We start from the raw sequence: 22,879 nt of genomic DNA on the forward strand, positions 1-22,879 counted from the left end.
AGACGCGTTAGAAACCTGTACTAGAGCGTGTAGCTTCCATTGATTAAATAGCCACACATAACAATGGGACACTAAGGAAGAAGATACAAGACTTCCCCAGACTAATGCCAACTTGCATGTGACTTTAAAGTGTGAGTGTTTGCACACTGCACAGTCCATTTCAGGACTGGGGATAATTCGACGGAGACCAGGGTGTGTGCTCATTTTCAGAGTGCGCCTGCATTTCAGAACAGACAGAATGCTCAGTAGTTGGCAGTATTTCTTCATATACTTCATACCAGCATAAATACGTGGAGAGAAAAAGACTACAAAGCACAGAATCTTGACTAATTTTGACGAGGTCCCACTTACATTACATCCATACAGAACAGAAAAGTTGTAGCACTTTAGTGATATTTTTACCGAATTATTCGCACTAAGCTTTTAACGTAAGACATGGCTTCTCCTAATTAAAGCCTTTCAAATGGGAAACAATTTTCTATCAAATAAGGTACAAGCCCCTTTTCTTGACACTCAAGGCCTTTGACAATTTGGCTACTTTATTTCCCTTTGCTTGCTATATAGCAAGTTCTTGAATGATGTAGTTTTGTTCAGTGCCATTTTGTTAGAATGTTGACAAGATGCTGTGTGGGAACTTAACACTTGTTTATGTCCTTTAGCCTATGGTAAAATTGGTATTGTTATATTTCGTTTTGCCACAGTTCTAAGAACTGTTGATGACATCAAATGAGGACTTGCTCAATGATTCCTATCATCATGTGTAACTTTTAGGAAAACTATTTAATTTATCTTTATTATTTTCAATCACTCTTACTAATGCTACACATACTCCTATTAATAGTTACCTGTCTCCAGAAGCTCTCTCTGAGATAGGATTTATGTAAGAGATTTCTTAGCACGCGTTCCTAGAAAAACCTGGTAGCAGGGTGGGGAAGTAGACTTGGAATGGGAGGAAGAGAAGCGAGGGTAAGATAGACTGGAACGTCCTTCAGGAGGTGGGGGCAGCATGACTCAGTCTTACAGGATAGCTCTGGAGGCAGTGTGAGGCACAACACAGAGCTGTTCCAATTGGGGGCGAGGGGACTTGTGTATCTTCATGTCTTCATCCCTTTAGACAATGGCTAAGGACTCAAGCTAGGAAGGTGACGTGAACTCCCTGGTGCTTACCACTCTGTGGGTGTAGGCAAAGACGTTCTGACAGTCTGCGGGAAGCCTTCCAGTGAGGAGCTGGAGATGCTGGTGTTGGGGCTGAGAGTGCATTTGGAGCTGGTGTGCAAGAAGCTGGTAAAGGCATCTGAGAGGATACTTGGATTGGGAGTTCTTTGGAAGCAGGTATGCTATGTCATTTCTTTGCTGTCACTAACCACTACAACACCTTATCCAAATACTAAAAGAAAAGTGCCTTCATAAATATGTATTCAGTGATTGAATGGATGAGTCAGGATTTACTTTTTTCCTTTTCTTCAAACACTTTATATGTGTGCCGGCCCTGAACATCAAGCTGCAGAACATGTGCACAGGGAATGCTATTGGATGTGATCAGAATTCCCTCACGGTTCTCATTACAGAACACCCCCTGGGCTCAGTCAAACAGCAAGGATGGCAGAAATCCAGATTCGCTGTTATTTAGGGAGCTGATTTAGTATGCCTCAGAGTAAAAAGGACAAAATCACATTCCACTACATAACAGGGAAGGGCCAGAATAAAAATGCAGATAATAACACTCAAAATGATATATACATCTAAGAGCCGATGAGGGGTCTACAGGTTAATGCCACCAACAGAGACAAGCACCTTGAATTGAGCCAGTAAGCAATCCAAGGACTTTACCCAAGCTCATTATGAGAACAACTTTTTAACTGCTCAGTTGCTGTAACTCTTCCTTCTATGAAATACTCCCGTTGTATTTTAGTAGAGAAGCTCCTCTTTCCAAGAGTTCACTTCAAAAGCTTCTTGTCTCTTTCATAGACATGGTCATGGAAAACCCCGCAAGGAATTTTCGGTGTGTAGAGTGGGAGTGGCACTCCAAATAACAATTTGGGATCAAGGAACAAGTCAGATGCATGCTATGACACGGCATTAGTTACATTGAAAAAACAGTTGCGCCATCTTTTACAAACTTAGATGATTAACACCAGGCATCTGGAGATGGGCACCATGATGAATTTATAGCCCACATTTCTCTCTAGGGTGCACCGCACAGTACAATAAATACAACTGCACATTGTAATGTGATGGCAATTTTTTTGGTCAGTTTTCTACAACTGGTTAGTTTTACTTTAAAAAATGATTTTTATTATGACAGTGGGAATTTAGTAATGACCCCTCTGAGAAAAAATTTTACCTTAAACTTACTCAACTTGAATGAACATATGCCAAAGTTTAGTAAAACTGAGTGCCCTTTTTATACATAACTCACAAATCTACAATTAAACAACTCAATGGTATCTTCAGCCTGCAGGCAGAGTACGTTATACAAAATATTTCTGAGGAAGAATTTGCTTAGTATTTCTCAAGGGAAGTGGTCACAAAGAGGAGAAAACCAATAGGAAATTTAATATTAATCAAAAGAAAAGCAGAGAATTAGATCTGACATTCCATTCATTCACTTCACAAACATTTATTGTGCTATAATGAAATTTTGGTTATTGCATTATCAGATAAGCAGAAACAAAGTGCTGTGTTAGAAACAGTAGACTTTCTATTATATTTTTGGAAATATAAGGAAAAATATACAGGTGACACTCAGGTACTTGTAGTAATGACAAAAAAAGGAGAATATTCAGTAAAGAAATATCTGACTCATAAAATAATTCATTTATGTGATTTCTAATGTTTATCTGCAGTTTATGTTTGGATGGAAATGTAAAGGAGAATTTTTCTTTTGTTATTTTTCTTTTAGAGCAGGGTGGGGGGTTTTAAGATGAACCATGAGAGAAATTTAATTTCAAAGCTGTATGGTAATCAATGCTTTGAAACCAAAATTTATAATATACCTTTCTTGCCTTTTTATACTGTACAGAATCCATCATTTACAAAGCGACTGATTCTGGCCTGTCTGCACCACAAGACATAACGCAGAGCAATCAAAAGGCATTTTAATTTTTAAAGTGCTCTCATCTGCTTCTCCTATAGCCTCTGGTAGCTCACACGATTTTAGCACATATGCTCCATGCCAAGTCACCTGGCTTTATATCTTCTCTGTAGAGGAAAACTCACCACAGCAATGCTTGACTGTGTGCGGAATGTGGAGATTATTCCATGGATCACACTTCTGGCAGATAGTAAAATACTAAGAATTATCATTACTTGTTAACAGTTACTGCTACAATTAAGTACTTTGTATAGGTGCTGGGTCACATACTTTACACACTTTGTCACATTGTATCTTCTGAGCAACCTTACAAAGTAGTCATCAATTTCCACATTTTATGGACCAGGAAGGGGAGACTCAGCATGCACAAGTCACTGGTGTGAGGCCCATGGTCTTCCCTAATAGAGGGAAGCTGGAGGTTGGAGCACCAGGGGGAGCTCCATAGACATGAGAGGGTGTGTGCCTTTCCTGAACTTTTCTGGGATAGAATCAAAGGGTCATTAACTTACTTAGATCTCCAGGCCTTTCTGAGAAGGATGATGAACACTGAGGCAGATCTAAAGTAGCTTTGGTCTCCTGGACCTTCCCTGGACTGGGATAGGGCCTTAGTGACTCTCCCTGTTTTCATCTGTCCTAGATTTGTCACTGAAACAGAAATGTTCTCTTTAAATGTTCTCTTAAATGTTCTCTTTGGGGAGGCATTCACACCTCTGCTTTGTCCAGAATATGCCTAGTCTAAAATCAAAGTCAGTTAGGTAGAGATGAGTTTGGGAAGTGATAAAATGGAACATTATAGTAGGAAATAGTATAAACGTATCCCTTTACATAAACAAATTTACTATCTTATGCAAAATTTGCATTGTCTGAAATCCTTATTAATCTCTCCACTGCCGCAGGTTTTCAGCTTACTGCATTTATGCTTTTCTTAATAGCATCTCATTCTAACTTCAATGAATTAAAATATTGTGAACAAATATTATTGCCCTTCTATCCTATTACATGTGACTGAGGTGACTTAATGGAAAATATTCTTGGATGTTTCAAGTCTGATATTTTGAAACTGGGTGGCACATACAACGTTCTGCTAAGGGAACATCATATTTTCTACTGATTCTGGAAAATGATTCAAATAGCAGATATTTAAGTTTGTATTTCCATGTGAATGCTATTTAAGAGGTCTTTGACTCCTGGAAATTGACCCAGGAGTGGTGTGTGAAAAACAGTATTGTCTAGCCCTCATTTTTCTCTGCTTAGGAGTTTCCATACTTCTCAGGTCATCCTAAATGCCACCCATTGTCGTCATACTGCTGTAGACCAGCCAGGGTCACTCCAGGTGCCCAGCAGCCACCCTTACTGGGCTCCACGTTCCATGACTGAAAAGGATGGAAATAAGACAGGTGTGCTTTTTTTTTTTTTTAATTAAGGAGCCAGTTTCTGAGTGACAAGGCTATTTGTGTACCAAGTATGTAAATATTGCCTGATGATGTCTGAGTTCACATGATTTCACTGTAGAAAACTCGCGATCATGCCAGAGAATTAATTGTATTGCTTAGACTTACGGTGAAATGATTAAAACGATGCCTATATTTAGAGGAATTTTAGTTTGGCCCCGTTAGTTGTATCCTGCAGTGTGTAAATGCATTTTTAGCAATTTTAAGTTTTACAATTAAACGTATTTTATCCTTCCACGATGTATTTCAAGATTCTGTAGTTTCAAATGACCTGTTATTTAGACATCAAACTGAAAATAATGGTTAAAATGTTACCTATACCCTTGATTTCTTACGCTTTCACTAATCAGAATGAACTGTCAAATTTATATGGCCTGTTTATTTTAGGCCCTGCAATAAGACCTCTCCTTTTTTTCCTAGACATGTAAAACTAATTGAATGTTTGAGAATTAACTAGAAATCTCCCAATTTTTCTGAAAACGTAGTGTTCCTGTAACTCTAACATTATACAGATGTAAAATATGTTCTTGTTAAACTGAGGCACAGTCTGGACTATAAAATAAATTTTATTTATATGTTCACCTTAAATCTCACAGTATCTATAATCTGAACTTCAGATTATCCGGTTTTCATTTATTCTTGTTTTAGTGATTGATAGTTAATACGATGACCTTTGAGATTATCATTTGATATCATGAACATTATTGACACTAGCATTGGCATGTAAGTATTTTTTCCGGCATTTTTTAAATTGGTGTTCAAATACAGTTGTCTCCATTTTCCCACCACCACTTTCCCCCACCCTACCCACACCCACCTCCCGCCCTCAATCCCACCACCCCCCTTGGGTCCATCTCTGGGTCCTTCATACATGTTCATTTATATCCCTTTGCCTTCTTTCCCACGTTGTTTCCTTTCCCCTCCTCTCTGTTTACTGTCAGTTTGTTGTCGATTTCAATGTCTCTGTCTATATTTTGCTTGCCAGTTTGTTTTGTTAATTAGGTTCCACTTATAGGTGAGAACGTATGGTATTTGTCTTTCACAGCCTGGCTTACTTCACTTAGCATAATACTTTCCAGTTCCATCCATGCTGTCACAAAGGGTAGGAGCTCCTTCTTTCTCTCTGCTGCGTAGAATTCCATTGTGTAAATGCACCATAGTTTTTTGATCCACTCATTTGCTGATGGGCACCGAGTCTGCTTCCAGCACTTGGCTATTGTAAACTGTGCTGCTATGAACATTGGGGTGCATAGGTTCTTTTGGATTGGTGTTTCAGGGTTCTTAGGGTATAAACCCAGCAGTGGAATTGCTGGGTCAAAAGGCAGTTCCACTTTTTGTTGGCATATAGTATTTTTAAATAGATTTACTCTATATTATAGTATCTCTAAAAACTTTGGTTGCTTTTTGGAAAAAAATAGCAATAAACAGACTCTTGCCTCAAGGCTCCTGGTTTACAAATTACAACATAGCCCAAACTGTTTAAGGAGAAACTGTGAATGGGCTGGGAGGGAAGCAATGTTTCCCACCAGGTACTCTGCTGGCTGCTTACATCTGGGTCAGCCCTTGTCCTGTTAGTGAGCAGGCAGACTCCCGGCCCTGCCACAGTTCTGCAGAGCCTCCTGACTGTAACGGGCCCCCGTGATCGGACACACTGAAGTGTGAGAGCAGCTGCTGTTTGTCAGCACCCTCCTCCTCTAATGGAATAAGTGTTGTCACATTGGCAATATAAATAACTTGGTGACTTCTGGAAAAATATATGGAGAGACAGGGAGACAGAAAGACGTATTAAGATACCTATTTTGCCTTTCTGACCATAATAATTAGATTTAGATTTAATTCTTTATCTTCTTACTGATATTTTTTTTCAGTTGCAGTATGATACTCTCAATCTTTTATGTATGTTTTGATGGGACAGTATTATGATGGTGCTTTAGCAGTGTAGGAAAGCTGTGGAAGCGCTGTCCACAAAATGCCTATCCCACTTTTTGAATACAATACCAGGGCTTTATGGAATACTTGGAGCTCACCTTGATTTCTAATGGACCTCATGAGCATTATGCTAAGTGAAATAAGCCAGCCAGAGAAAGACAAATACCACCTGATTTCACTCATATGTGGAATCTAATGAACAAACTGAACTAACAAGCAATATAGAGACAGACTCATAGACAGAGAGCAGGTTGACATGCTCTCTGAGAGCAGCTATGGTGGGAGAGGTCAGGGGTGGAGGGATGGAGCAAAAAGGAAAAAGGACTCCTGGACATGGACAACAGTGTGGTGCTTGCAGGGGAGCAGGTTATAAGGGGGCTAAATGGTGATGGAAAAATACAATAAATTTTTTAAAAAAAGAATCCCCATAGCAGTAGGACCTTGTAATCCTATACTTAATATAAAACAGGCCTGTCATTTAGAGATTTATTTATTTGTCTTATATGTGATAATTGTTGGGCAGTGTAACCAAGGGCTTTTCAATGTATATATCATTTACTTATAGTCTGTCATAGGTCCTAAGGAGCTATAAGCATGAAAAGCTATAATTATGGAATTTAAAAATTATACAGTTCTTCAGATATTTCATAAATAGTAACAATGTATAAACATGCAATTATTTTGTTAAGTTTATATTTATTCAGTATGCCATAGACATTTCAAAAATTTCTTTTTCTAATTTGCTGAAGGACAACCCAGAGAAAATGTCACGTTAACGTACAACACATTGTGAAACCGATAAGGACGTACCTTATAAGGCCCTATGATACATTTTTACAGTAGAAGACATTTCTTCAGTTCTTCTGGATATGTACCCAGACGCGAGGTGGCTGGATCCTATGGTAGTTCTGTTTTAATTTCTCGAGGAATCTCCATGCTATCTGCCTTACTGGCTCTACCACTTCACATTCCCTCCAGCAGTGAGTGGGGTTCCACTTTCTCTGGGAGTGTCTAGAAGTGTCTTTTGGTGCATTACTGTATTCTATTTGCTATATTAGAAAAAAATTCTGCCTCTATATTCTCTGATTCTGCATATGAGAGTAATATATATTAATATTTGTGTTACAGTTATCAGGTTTTGATATTATATTTATGCTTACCTTAAATATAACTTGAGGATTTTCAAAATATTTTTTCTCTGGTCAAGACACTTTAAATAATTTCGGAATTATTGGACTTTTTAATGGTTACAATGGAATTCATCTGTGAAGAAAAGATTTTTTTATATTCAGAAGTTTAACACAGGACAAAGCACACTTATTCAGTATAACTCCTCTGAAGTTTCAACATGCTTAATAAAGAGTTATTTAACTGTTTGGGGGGAACAAAGTCCATGCGTATTGAAACACAGAGCCATCCGTTGTATTCATCAGATACACTGTGCGCCAGAAGATCAAAGCTTCTCCTTTCATAACTTCATTTAATGTCTCCAAAATGTAACCAGCTGTTTCATGTGTTCGTACAATTGTAGCTGAAGAGTGAGAATGACACAGATTATTGGCCTGACAAGGCTAACCTGCTAAACAAGGACATATCAGATTTACCTGATGATTTAGAGTGACAGCGTGAATGTATTGTTTCTTCTGTCAAGAGTGTATTACAGAGATATGAAACCGATCGATGAAAAGCATCTGCTAACCGGAAGAAGGGAATTTAAATGTGTTTGCACATATTACGTACTAAAATGTTCTTTCTAGCATTATCTTTTTAAGTTCTAAACCTGTTTTACAGATGAGGAAATTAAGGCCAGGCATATTTAAGGGGAAGCATAATGTGCCCAAGCACATGGGTACCTGTCAGGGAGAGGAAAACATGGAGTTACAGAGGAATGCAGGCTAATCTCACTAAAGCATATAGTATTGCATTTAGAGCCTTGCAGATCCTTCTCTCCTTGGCAATAGAACTCCAGAACCTACGCTAATGGACTTCCAGTCAGACCGGGTGGGTCAAAATCAGGCCGTACTGGGCCAGTATCAAGAAATAATGAGCAGGAAGTGAGTTCTACACACTATTGAAGACAGAAGGTTGTGGAGGCAGCTGAGGTCAGTTAGGAAATTTGGGAAAACAGTGGGTGATATACCAGGAGCTTTAATTGAGATCAGGTCTCTGAGGATCCCAAAAACTCAGACAGAAAACTCATTTTTTAAAAGATAGTTTTACCCAAAGGATGAGATTTTACTGATATCTCTGTATAAACATAAGCACACACACATATGTTGTATGCTTACATGTGTGTATATGTGTGTATGTATATATATATATAAATTATTATTTAAGTTACTAGAATGCTAATTAACTGTTTTGAATAAAGAATCGCCTCACAGGACACGATTGTATGGTTTAGTAAGAGCTCATTGTAGTTGAGTGATGTAAGAAAGTAAATCGCAGGTAGAAGCTACTCTTTTGAATCTCTGTAAGAATTCACTGTCACCGTGAACAGAAATGCACATTCCATGTGGTCAGTAAATGCTTTCTGTGTAGATAGACCTACTGGGAAACAAAGCTGTAATTAAAAAGGTATGTGATGCATTGGGTGCATCAGCGGGCGTGGTCCTGACAGAAATACTCCAATGGACCCACTGGGTTCAAAGACACAACAGCAAACATTTCCCTGGACTCCTAAGTTGCAAGATTTCATTTTAAAGAGACAGCCCAGTCTGAGACTTGACAGTTTTCCCCAAATCCTGTCTAGCAGCGTATTTAAGAGCATGCTGAGAAGAAATATTTTAGCATTGGTTTTGCTGTCTGCTCTCTATATCATCTGCAACACCCTCACATTCATCACGCTGTGAGAACAGTGACCAGACATATCTTTGCCTGTCTGCTTTGGAGGAGAGTTTACTGGCCAAAATGACCCCTTCTATTTAGTTAGTGAACTGATTTATCTTTAGTGCTGCACTGAATGCCCTAGGAGGACAGGGTGTCTAGTCCCGAGGATCTCCCCCAACACCCGCAGAACATTTTCATGCCCTCATGCAGGAGCTAGAGAAAGGTCCGTGTGGATAAAACGGTGCACCCATCTTCCTCTGAAAATGTTCCTCAGAAATGAAAAATATGCTCAGAGGTATCCAAATATATATATATATATAACCTCTAGAAAAGGTAAACATAGGGCTGATAGTGGGATTTGCTTCAGAAAAAAGTGCACCACTGAGTTTCAAAATTTTTAAACAGTGGTGTACCTAATAATTTCTAGCAATAATCCCAGAGCTTTCTGTATATGAAAAATGATCTTTCTCTCCTGTCTTCCTCTCTTACGCTCTCTCTTTTGCACTTCTCTTCTTAATGTAATATCTCTTTGTCTCTAATTAAATCCAACTCCGTCTGCCTCCTGGCGGAAGCTAATGGAAACAATAGCCAGCATTTGGAGTGATTGGGGGTGTTTCAGGTGCATTGCCAGGTGCCTTTCCAAAGCCCTTGTTCCTCACCCAGCACTGCCAAGCCAGCGTTCTTCACAGATACCCGGTGGGGAATGGAGGGTGAGGGAGGCTCGGTGGATGCACCCTGACCAGCTCCCAAACCTGTGTTCTTTCCACACTGTGTCACCTCCTGTGCCTGTTAAAGTCCCTGGGACAGATCTTAGGACAGATGATGATTTTCATGTAAGTGCTCAGTTCATAGTTACCATCAAAACCTCTACACTTCTGTTTTCTTTTAATAAATGCTTCTACCAATGTTTTCCTCAAGGACTTTTATGGTGTTACGGCTTATATTTAAGTCTTTTATCCATCTTGAGTTTATTTTCGTGTATGGCGTAAGTTGGTGATCGAGTTTCATTTTTTTGCACGTAGCTGTCCAGATCTCCCAACACCATCTGTTGAAGAGGCTGTTTTTGCTCCATTTTATGCTCCTGCCTCCTTTGTCAAATATTAATTGATCGTATAGACTTGAGTTTATTTCTGGGCTCTCTATTCTGTTCCATTGGTCTATGTGCCTGTTTTTATGCCAGTACCAGGCTGTTTTGATTACAGTGGCCTTGTAATACAGTTTGATATCAGGTATTGTGATCCCTCCTGCTTTGTTTTTCTTTCTCAAAATTGCTGCAGCTATTCGAGGTCGTTTATGGTTCCATATGAATTTCTGCAATGTTTGTTCTATATCTGTGAAATATGTCATGGGTACTCTAATAGGGATTGCATTGAATCTATAAATTGCTTTGGGTAGTATGTCCATTTTGATGATGTTGATTCTTCCAATCCATGAACATGGTACATGCTTCCATTTGTTTGTATCTTCCTTAATTTCTTTCTTCAGTGTTGTGTAGTTTTCTGAGTACAGGTCTTTTACCTCCTTGGTTAGGTTTATTCCTAGATCCAAAAACTATGGTATATTTACACAATGGAATTCTACGCAGCAGAGAGAAAGAAGGAGCTTATACCCTTTGCAACAGCATGGATGAAACTGGAGAGCATTATGCTAAGTGAAATAAGCCAGGAAGTGAGGGACAAGTACCATATGATCTCACCTTTAACTGGAACATAAGCAATAGAAGAAAAAAGCAAACAAAATATAACCAGAGACATTGAAGTTAAGAACAATCTAACAATAGCCAGGGCGGGGGTGGGGGGTGGGGGCGGGGATAGTGGGAAGAGGGTATTACAGGAACTACTATAAAGGACACATGGACAAAACCAAGGGGGAGGGTGGAGAGGGGGGAGGGAGGTGGGTTCACCTGGGGTGGGGTAGAGGGATGGGGAGAAAAGGCATACAACTGTAATTGCATAACAATAAAAAAAAAAAAGAAAATAAGATAAAAAAAAAAATAAATGCTTCTAGTAAATCATGACCAGAAGAAGGACGGTAAATGTCAGCTGAAGCCGGAAACAAGTAAAAGGAAGTCCAGCTTATTTCAGTAGCATTTCTTAGAGGTCAGGGGTGGTGTTCTGAGTATCTGTTTAGGGTCTGATGTTCTACTGTATGTGTGCCAAAATGAAATCAGTCCACAAAGGGCAGTCATTGTAAAATATGTTGCAGGTTAAAATTTATGGCATGCCATAATGTGATGTCTCATTAGTTTATAGCCCTCATGATACACTATTGGAAGACATTAGGAAGTCTGAAAATAAAGGCAGATTTCATCATTTCCTTATAGAAATAGTCTGAAAGTCACACAATTTCATTGAGATTCTATCCCTAGGTAATTAAAATAAGGTTTTTTTTTTCTATCTCAAAGTCTGTTGTCTTAGGGGGGAAATCTAGAAAATATGCCAAGTAACCTAATAGGTAATTCATTTCATTGTTTTAATTTATATAGAAAACACCAGTGTATTAAACAGACTTCTATATTTTTTCCTAGACTGTCCTCCTATCCCAATTTTGAGTGTTGCCATTATCACATATTTCTGATTAAATTCCCTCTGCTTTTATTTGATTCTTGATTTGCATCAAAATCTTATTTGTACTATAACATTGCCAATTAACTGTGTATTACAGAAGTGAGGAAAATTAAATAGATAAGGTTAACAGATTAAAAATGCATGCATTTGATAATTTGATGTCAATTATAAATCTGTATATCTGGGAATAACCTCAGAACAAAAAATTATGGTTCTGTTTTTGGTATTAGTATAACCATGCATGTTTTCCTAGAAGTTACAATGTCATCGAGCAGTTTTCAATCCAGATCCCAGCTTTGTTATTTACTAAAGTGGAAGTTGTGCATTTCTCTAAGCCTCAATTTCCTTGCACGTAAAGGACTGTTTCTCATTTGTTGTGTTGAGGAGTGAATGACGTACATAAAGTGCATGGGAGGGTGTGTAGTACTCCCTTGTCTCACTGAAGGGCAGTATCTCAGAATTGTCATTGATGAGCCCTTCTCAGGTGTCCCCATAGCCAAATCCAGGTTTATTGCTCCTGCCCATTTTGATTATCATCACTTTATTCAGAACCTTATCACAGCTTGATTGGCCTGAGGTGATTGCGTCCTAATGAGCCACTCTATCTCCTCACTCCCCCATCTCAGTTCATCCTCATTGCTGTTAGATTGCCATTCGTAAATAATAAACACAACAATACCTTTACCTTGTTTAGAGTCTTTCTAATACTGACTTTTGCCTGAGTTCAAATGTAGCCTCTTAACATCCATGACCTTCTACAATATGGCCTCCTGCTCTATTGGCTGTTATACCCTGAGATCGTACAACTGAACTTCTTTCTGTTCCTTCTTCTTCTTCCTTATCCCTTACTTTTACTTCTGTAGTTCTTTCTGACTATGATTCATTTCTCGTAAACTAGTTTCTTGTTGGATTCCAAAAATACATGCAATATCATCTTCTTCGAACCCTCCGATCATTGGTTTCCTTTCCCTTATGGTACATATCTTATCTTTTCCCAGCATGTGTTATAATCAGGCTTTATAGGTCTTTTTCCTCCTACTGTATTGTCAACTTTTGTTGGGGAAAGACTTAGTCTTATTTACCGTTGAGTCCCTGGGATTGTTCAGGGAAGTGTACATAGCAGGTGGCCAATGCTAATTGCTCAATGGAATAGCTATCTCTACCTCTTTCTTTTCCTGTTACTAGTTCTGTCAGTTTCTGTAGGAATACAAGTCATCATCATAATAAAAAATTTTAAAAAATAGTCCTTATCCAACACCAGCTGGCCTCTACAGGAATCATGAGGAGCAAAGATATAAAAGGTTAGAATTCTTTGGAGATGGAGTGGGAAACAGTTATGTTGAAAGAGCTTCTAGAGTGGAAGTATGTATTAAATATTGAGTATTTTTATTTAATAACAGACTTACTATAGTTTGCAGACTGTCTGCAGTGATTAATGTTTGTCCTAGTTAGGTGTATGGGTAACTGTATCAATTAATACCATAGTCTGAACTTCAAATTTACTTACTTAGACCCCTCACTTTTTGTTTTTAGTGAAATTTTGTTTTGTACCACCTTATTTATATAGGCAACATCTATGAACACTCCACTTGTGCTATTAAATTGGAAAATTAAGGTGTGGAGTGTTGAAAAGTCTCCTGACCTCTTCTTGGACTTACCAGTGTATCATTAATTAATTTGTGATCACATGACCTCACTCCCTAGAAGCCTGTTCATAGCTATGGCATTAATGACAGAGATGCTGATCTGTGCTCAGGCCCTCCTGGCCTATGGGCAGTGCTTAGAGCAGAGCTGGTCCATCTCTTGGAGCCTCCCTTGCCTGCTGTTCCTCCTGGGCCTAGAAGAGCCCCAGTGCCTATGCCCATGTGCTGAGCTAAGGGCTCCAGGACAGTGTGCGAAGGTCAGAACTCTCTCCACATCTAGTAAGTGCATGCCTCATCTTCCTCTCCTGTTCACCTTGACTTTTTAAATTTCAGCTAAGAAAATGATGCTAATTCACCAAAGCCCAATTATTTCTGCCATACCAATAAAGCTATGTCGTAAGTCAAATCATATAATTATCTTGAAAGGTATACTTAAATGAGAAGAGACGGTTTATGATTGTATTCGCGTATACCCTTTTCCTTCTTCCAGCTATACAGATCAAAATATGGCACATATGATAATCCTTTAAAGACAGATATTGCCTTCTCCAGCCCGAGGGTGTGTGCTTTGTGTGTGTGTTCTCTTTGTTACTGGTTTGCTGCTTTTGTTTATGTTTTGTTCCTCTTGTTGAAAGCACGAGGAAGCCATAAAATAAAGTTTTGGGATCTGTCAGGTAGGGTCTCTCAGATTGCTTCGTATTATAAATATTTAAATATTATAAGTTTTAAATATTATAAGAACTAGGGAGATTATGACTGGTTCCAGTGTGATGAGCTCTATACCATAAGTAAAGAGACAGGACAACATGGATAACTTAAAGAGTGGATTTCACTGATCCAGGCGCCTCTGATTCAAAATCAAATAAATCATCTTTTCATCTCTGGATTCTTAAATTCATTCACTCACAGATATTTATTGATTGTCTTCCACATACCACGTACTATTGTAGGAGCTGGAGATAGGATAGTAAACACAACTAAGTCTATATTCTGATGGAGCTTAGTCCGTGTGGGCTGCTCTGACAAAATACCATACACTGCATGGCTTATAAACAACAGAAATTTATTTCTTACAATTCTGGGTGCTGGGTAGTCCAAGTGCAAGGCTCCAGCAGATTAGATATCTGGTTAGGGCCTACTTCCTAGTGGCCATCTTTCTGCTGTGTTCTTACATGGTAGAAGGGACAATATTTGCCCCTGAAATTTAAAAATCGTGCGAGCTGAATCCTGGTTTATGTCCTAAAATTTAATTAGTTATATAGAACAATTAGTAAAAGCAGTATATCAACCTTTGATCATTAAACTTTTATACAGCAATATTCTGCTTAATTATCTTTGCTTTTCTTGAGACTTCAGTGCATTTTCATGGTCATCTGTGCTCCACGAATATGTTCACATTTTTGTCTGTTCCTTTTAATTAAGTTAAATGAACAGTCGTAGAAAAGACCAAATACTCCTAGGACCCTTTAGTCAGAAAAAGAGAAAATATATTAAAATTGTCAGTGGGTCAAACACAGCTTCTTTTCATGGGAGCAATGCCTGTGTATTGACATTAATATATAATATGTCTGTTGTATCATTTATGAAATCAGTCCCTTGAAAATTTTGGTGATTTAACCCTGATACTTGATTTTTTTTCCAAAGCAATAAATATTGCAAAAGATTGGAGAAAGTCATTAAATGTTAATAAAAAGCTATATCTGACACTATATCAGGCTAAGATGTCTTTAATTTCAGTTGATTCTGAAAGTGTCCTGTTGGAAAGACAACTCTAGAATGGCATGTATTTCAGCAAGAAACATTTTTATTATACACTGTCCGTTAAATTATATGGGAATCTCTAACTCGTCTCTTAACTCTTTCTTACAACCATGCTTTGAGTTTTATGGTTAATTCAAAATAAAAGTTAAAGTAGAGATAGATAGATGCATTGTATTTCACTTACTATGCATTGTATTCTATATAGAGTAAAATATTTACACACCTTAACTTTAATGTAATAATCCCATAGTTTGTGTGGAAAAACAATAATAATACTAATACTCTTAAACATCAGAATTTCAAATAGGTAACCTCCCCGGGTCCTCCCTGGGCCCATGGGGTCCATGATTCCATGTCAAGCCATCAGCATACTGTGCTGCCGTGGCCCACAAGTGCTTGTGACAAAGACACAAAGAGAAATTTTGAATATTGAGAAAACAAGCAAAATATATGAATAAGTTACAGTGAGGAAAATTTCAAGTGTTCAAATCCTGTAAAAACATAATTATTATGCAAGAAAAATTTTCAAAAACTTCAATTGTACAATGTATCAAAATGTTTCATCTTTCATTTATGTTTTATTAGATAATCTAGCTCTCTGCAAAATGGTAGAAAATGAATTGCTTCTATGGATACCTAAGAAGGATTCCCTAGTCGCTTTTGAGTTTTTCTCCCTAGAATAAACCAACAATATGATTTATTACTTGACTAAAGTTAACTTTCGCTATGGCTGATGCAGAAAGCTACAGGTAAATTTCCCTTTATTATTTCACTCTGAATTTTTGCTTATTCATGTTCCCTTTGCTCCTGTACCCACAATTTCTGCCCTCATACTGACATTTTTCTCTCTCCCCTCAACCTCTGTCCTCATCTTACTTCTACCTCCTCTCTCTCCTACCCTTGGCAGTCAAGTTTCTTAGAAGAATAATTTACATCATTTCTTTCACTTCTTTAAGTCCCTTCCCATCTTCTACCCATCACAATCTCCTTCCTCCCTGACTCTCTGGAGAAAGGTTCTAAGTAAACAACGAGATCTTAATTAGCAAATGTGGTGCTTGCGGTACATGCACTTGTGGTACTTGCCTCTCTTCTTGTCCGGACAGCATTTGAAAATGGACTTCTCATGGTAAAAGTTTCTCCTCTCCCATCGTAATACTGTTACTTTCTTTTTCTTATTTGCTCTGGACTTTCTGGGTTGCTTCCTTCTAGCTTAAGAAGTTAATTCTTTGTCAGCCCCATAAATATGGTAATTCCTTCAGGTTTTACGTCCATTATCCCACCTTCCCTATTTATAAAATTGTCATGCTTTTACATGGTAATTTTTTTCACAGCTATACCTTTCTTAATGCTCTATACACATTTCTCTCTAGACTTTTCTTCTGAGCTCTAGAGCACCATCAACCTATTGCCCGGACCGGAGTCCAGGGAGGCTTCTCAGTCCTCTCTCTCACCATTCACACCTAATTAACTATGACGCTTCTTGATCTTAGCTTTTGAAGATCTGTTGATATTAGGTATTTCTCATTTTTCATCTCCATTGTTACTATTGGGTCTCATTTGCTCTCACTTGGAATAGTAGAGTATTTTTTCTTCAACATATGGAATTCCCCATCTTGAAATCTGTTAATAGTCACTGTGTGTTAGGAACAAGTCCATGCTCCTCAGTAGAATATTACACCATTATGTCATTATGTCTATATTCTTTTCTTTAGTCACTTTAGTTTTATTAACCTTAAGAAAATCCATTTTATTGGTTGATCAGTTAAGAGCAAAAGTCATGAAATCAGATTACTGGTGTTCAAGTCTAAATTTTATGTGAATTGCACAAGTTATTTAGCCATTTTGAACCTTTGTTTTCTTATAAAACTATGAGAATAGAAGCATTTGCTTCACATTGTTTTTGAATGAATGCTTATCAGTACGCCTGATACATAAATAGGTATTCAAAAGTGTTAGCTATTGTTACTTATTTGTGGTTTCCAGGTGGTTTTATACTATTTCCAGTCTGTATGCCTTTGCACAAACCATTCTCCATTCAAGAATGCACCTTTGTACCTTCAGTATATTATTCAAAATCTGGCTCAAGCATTCCCTCCTCTATCAAGTTTTCTGGAAGCTCACTCTATCCCAGCCCCATTCCTCAGCTCTACTTCGAATATGAGCTTTGGTGGTATTTGAGCATTTTTGGTTATTCATCATACACAGTGGGAAAAAGTAGGTTTACCATTGTAAGTATGTGAAACACAGAGTTTATTTTCGTGTCATTATTTGTTAACTATTGTAGTAATTTCCATATGAACAACTGTACACCTCCTACTGCCCCACCCTGTATGCTGGGTTCTAACTGTTGGTTCTCCAGTCTGCTTTTTGAGGTTGTGAGCTCCTTGGGGGCGGGGTTAGGTCACCTGCATCTCTTAATCTCCAGCATTGCTCAAAGTCTGCTGATACTGAGTAGGTTCTCAATACAGATTTGAAGAAAAACCGACTGCCTGATGGAATAAGTTAATGAAAATCTGGCGGATGATATTGAGAAATGAGGCTGAGAAAGTGACAGGAATAAGCAACAGCTACAGAGAGATTCATTTAAGCAAAGCCAAGTTCACCATTTCTTTCCATAAAATGTCTTTTTCCCACTGTTTAGCTTTTTTGTTGAAAGGATTTCTTCTCTATTTGACAAGAGGAGACTTGAGAGGATGTGAGCATTTGAAAGAACTCTGATTTCATCACCAACAGTGATATTGCCACAACTTACCAATTGTGCTATGTCCTAGAGCAGTGATTGTCAACCTTTTTCATCTCCTGGCACACATAAACTAATTGCTAGGATTCTGTGGCTCACCAAACAATGTGTTTTTTGCTGATCTGACAAAATGAGGTATCATTTTGATTCATTCATACTGCATGGCTATTTTTTGTGTTGGCTGTCATCATTTTTTTAACTTGACAATCTAAGAGAAGAGAGGTCAGCGCCCCTGGCTAAACAGTCAGGTACTGCATGGGGTTAAAATCCTTGCAGTGTACCTGTGGCACACGGGTGGGAAACCGCTGGCCTGGACTGTAAGCTCTTTGAGGGCAGCACCTTCTGCACACCTGTAAAGTCCCCTACAGCAGCTTTCACTGTTTTGTACCTGTAGCCACCTAATAAATTTACCATTTGATAAAATAAAAAATAAAAATAAATTATATATACACACAAATTAAGTTAGTAGGAACATTTTTTCCTTGTTGGTTTGCCATTCTCAGTGTTTTTATTACTTATAATTGATTTTTTTAATCAAACTGCTTGTGATATTTTTCTGAATGCTTTAAATGAAAGTAAATCTATTCTTCTTAACTACAAATAAGATGTAGTCGTAAGTTGAGGTTTTCCAGTAAAATATGCATAGTTTGTGTAATGTGAACAGACAAATAGAATGGTTTAGAAATTAATCAATTTCAAAATTTATAAATCTGTGCCTTTACTTTGTATTACAAGGGTGTAAATAAATAGAGGAAAGTTGATACAAACCAAATCACCCCATTGGTTTGTTGATTTAAGGTCTTTCACATTTTATGTAGACATAGTTACTTCACCATATGTCCCACTCTACCTTGTACTCAGAACTCGGAGTAATGTTATAAAATAATAGTAGTAATAATAGGGTAATGATAGAAAACATCTGGCCAGTTCTAGTTTGTATTTTGAAGATAGAGAATAGTTGAAAAGAAAACAAAGAATAAAAAGGATAAAAAGGAAAGAAATGAAAACTACCTATTAACATAACGATTTATCAGGAGAAATTTTCCTGTTCCAAATAGTCTGTTATTGATTTTTTAAAAATTTAATTTGCCAACTACCATTTATATTGAAAATTATTTTGCATTAGTTTCAGGCATACAGTATAGTGGTTAGACAGTCATATGCTTTACAAAGTGGGCCCTCCGATCTTTAAAGTGCCCACCTCGCACCATATGTAGTTATTACATTATTATTGACTACATTCCTTGTGCTGTGCTTTATATTTCCATGACCAATTTGTAGTTCTTCACCCTTTTCACCCAACCTGGCATCCGTCCGCCCCTCTGACAACCAGCAGCCTTTCTCTATATATTATTGTTTTAAATCCTAAATGTCCAAAGAACCAGAAGACCCTGAAGAGTTAGTTCATTTTATCCTGAATGCAAAGAACTTTAAAGACTAATAAAAAAAATACCCAAATACCCAGGAATATATATTTTCAACAAAAAGAAAACAAAACACCTTGGAAAAATGAAATTTGCTTTCAGTGGCTTTGTCATTGAACTCAGTAACTGTATCCATTAAATACATAGTAGATACTGGATAAGAGCTAGACTTGTGCATTCCTAGCCCTAACTGATTTACCAGAAAGTGCTCAAGTATGAAAAGGTAATCTCCTGAGGGTTTTGCATTGACCATTAGCTGTCTACAGCTTTTTCACCTTTCTGTCTAACCCACAACAGAATGAGTGGGTTTCCTCCTTCAACACTTATGTTCCTTTCCAGAATGCTAAGTTCATGCAATTATGAATTGATTTGAAGCTGAATTATTACCTCGTTAAACTTGCATCAATCCTGAGTTACAGTTTGTACACAGAACGAATAGAAAGAACATAACGATTCTCCGTCATTAAGTGGGAGCTAAACAAATGCCTACTTTAGCATCCACAGGGACACATTTTAAGTCACTCAGTTCAATTCATATCCATCTCTTGAATGATTGCGGGAGCTCAGGTCCCTGCTCCTGGAAAGACTTTGGGGAGCACACAGTTTTCTATTTAGTTGACCTACAAAAATTTCACCTCCCACAACAATGGAATCGTTCTCCACTTATGGCACCTGCTTTCCACAACAAAGCATTTGCCAATGGTTGGTTATCAGGAAAAGGCAATACTTTGAAGGATAAGCTTAGTGACAGGAAAAGTAAGTTAACTTTTAAGACAGTGCTATAAGCCATTCTTTTGCACAGTCTTTATGGACAAGTTATAAGGCCTGGCTTTCCATGAAAGTGTTTTTACCCATATTGTCTTTTTTATAATACATTGAAAGTCTTCTGACAAAACTTGATAATCTCTACAACATTTTGCAGTGAGCTGCTAGAATTGGCAATATTGTGGTGGTGGTGAAGAGCTCAGATTCTAGATTCATGAATTTTCAAGCAAACTCATTTTTTGGCTCTATTATAAGCACTGATGAAAACACAGATAAGAGGCACAATCCTTGTTCTTATGATGCTTACATTTAATTGATGAGACAGATAATATGCAATATAAATAAATGAATCATGTTGGGTGTCGGAGAGTACATGGAGAAAAGAAAGCACCCGGGGGTTAGAGAATGCTGGGGGGGGGGTGTGTTGGGAGGAAGAAGGTGGGTTCAATTTCATATAGGTTGGCCAGGGAAATCCTCCTAAGGTGGTGATGTCTGTACACAGACCTGCAGGAGGTGAGACGGTGAGCCCTTTGGGGTCCTGGGGGAGAAGCATTCCCAGTAGAGAGAACAGAAATCTCACCACTATTGCTTTCTGGGCGTGAGATTTTGAGCAAAGATTGACATGTTGTAAAATGCAGTTCCCTTTTCCATAATATGGGGACAATTGTAGTACCTGCCTCAAGGGGAAGCTGTGGGAGTTAATAATGTCTGCATTACAGATACATAATAAACACTCTGATAAATGTTAGGTGTTATTATATTGTTATTTGGAGATCAAGAGTTTCTCTCCCCAATCACTTTATTCAAGCCTTTACATATTGATTAGTGCACTGTAGGACTCCTTATTTAATCAGCTATAATAGAAAGTATTCTATTCTCTCAGTGGATATAAATAATATTAAATTGCTCAAATGTTAGGAGGGAGAGAAATTGCTCAAAGTCTTGTTCTTTTACATATTTCATTTTACCAGTTACCTATGTACATAAACAGAAGTTTTTTCTCACCTCTATAGTCCATTTTCCAATCTTTAGAGCTACTTTCAACTCTTTCAGCTATTTCTTTTGAAGTATGCTTCCATATATTGAAAGAACATGCTTATGTTGCTGCTTCTTGATTTCAGTTTCAGATATTATCTATTAACTTCCTACAATAATTAATGAGGACTTGGCTCATTTATACCATCCTGTATGCCCACTTCTGGTCCCTCCATCCTACCAGTATAGTTGCATCACACGTTTGGTTAGTGAGTGTTCAGTGGCTAAGGCATTGTGACTATGAAGTGCTATTCGCAGCTGCCCAGTGAATATTTTAACATTTTTGTATGCTCTTTGTTTTCTTTAGTTAATAATTATCTTTTTTGCTATTGATTTTTCTCATTCATTTACCACTTCACCCCCCAAGTACTCACTCAGAACTATAAATTTTCTTGCAATATGTTCCAATACTTTGGATATCTTCTCAGTTTATTCTTCTCAGAGATACTTTGCTGGCACGTTCCAACTAGCATGGTCTGGCCTGGCTGTTCTCTAACTTGGTTTACTAGCCAGTTTTCGTCACCATCGTCTGCCAGAGACCCTCTTTGCCTCTTCTTTTCAGTTGGATCCTGTTTCCAGAATACCATCTATTCCTTCCTCTTACTTTATTCTCTGGTTTTAATGGAGGGCACACCTAAGAGTTCCCTGGGAAAAAGTGCATGACCAACATTTTTTGACACTTTTCACTCACAATTAACAGTTGCCTAAATATAGAATTATATTGAAATAATCTCTTAGGATTTTGAAGATATTTCTTTTCTGACATCTAACTTCTAATATTGCTGTTTAAATGTGTGATACCATTCAGATTTTTAAAATTTCATCTGAAAACAATTTATTAGATAGTATTCTCAGCAATAATTGGTAGAAAAGTGGAGAAGTGAGCCTAGAAAGGAGAAGGAACCAAACAAGGGTGTAATGTTAAGTCCTACTGAGGAAGCTTTAGAGGAAATGTATCACACACCTGAGAGTCAATCTCACCAGTGCCCAGGGAGCCAGATCGCTTTACCCCTGCACCCTGTAGTCAGTGCTTAAGGGCAGCCCCAGGAGGGCGTACATTCCCAGGCTCTCCATGGGCCGAAGCAAGGTGAGATCCAGCAGCCTGACGTAGCTTTCCCATGAAAAGGACGAAGTGGTGATGTTGGGACTGAACGCACGCTAGGAACTGCTGTTCACAAAAATGATACGGGGATCTGAGGGAGCATGCAGACCTCTGACTGCGTCTGCCACACTATTTTATAAAAATAGCTGGTGAAAAGCATTGGTCTTGTGACTCCAATACCCTGACACTAAGCTGACATTCATTAAGCATGCCGAAAGTGAAGTTATGTCAGGTTCGATCAGGCATTCATTGCCCTAAATCACTTGGCTGTTACACTCAATTGTGGAGGAATAAAACAAACTAAAAGATGTTTATCAGTGCTGCTGCATATTCAAAATTGTCCAAAAGGGAAGTGTAATTAGTTATGGGACTCTATTATATTTTTTGCTCTCTAGGAAGTGAATTCTTATTATATTGCCTGAGATTATTATCATACATGTTTTCAAATACATCTTATACTCTCAAATATTTGCTTAGGACTTACTTTGTGCTAGACACTAATTTTGGTCCTGCAGGTAACAGTTTGAGCAAGATGGATA

The 22,879-nt window shown here is 37.9% G+C and overlaps 1 protein-coding gene across 3 annotated transcripts in view; it reads left to right on the plus strand.

Moving 5' to 3' along the window:
- NKAIN2 (sodium/potassium transporting ATPase interacting 2) overlaps positions 1 to 22,879 on the plus strand; it is an 873,382-nt gene that overhangs the window by 41,079 nt on the left and 809,424 nt on the right. The gene's annotated exons all lie outside the window — the stretch shown is intronic.

Source organism: Desmodus rotundus, chromosome 11, assembly GCF_022682495.2.
Source record: "Desmodus rotundus isolate HL8 chromosome 11, HLdesRot8A.1, whole genome shotgun sequence".
Taxonomy (NCBI): domain Eukaryota; kingdom Metazoa; phylum Chordata; class Mammalia; order Chiroptera; family Phyllostomidae; genus Desmodus; species Desmodus rotundus.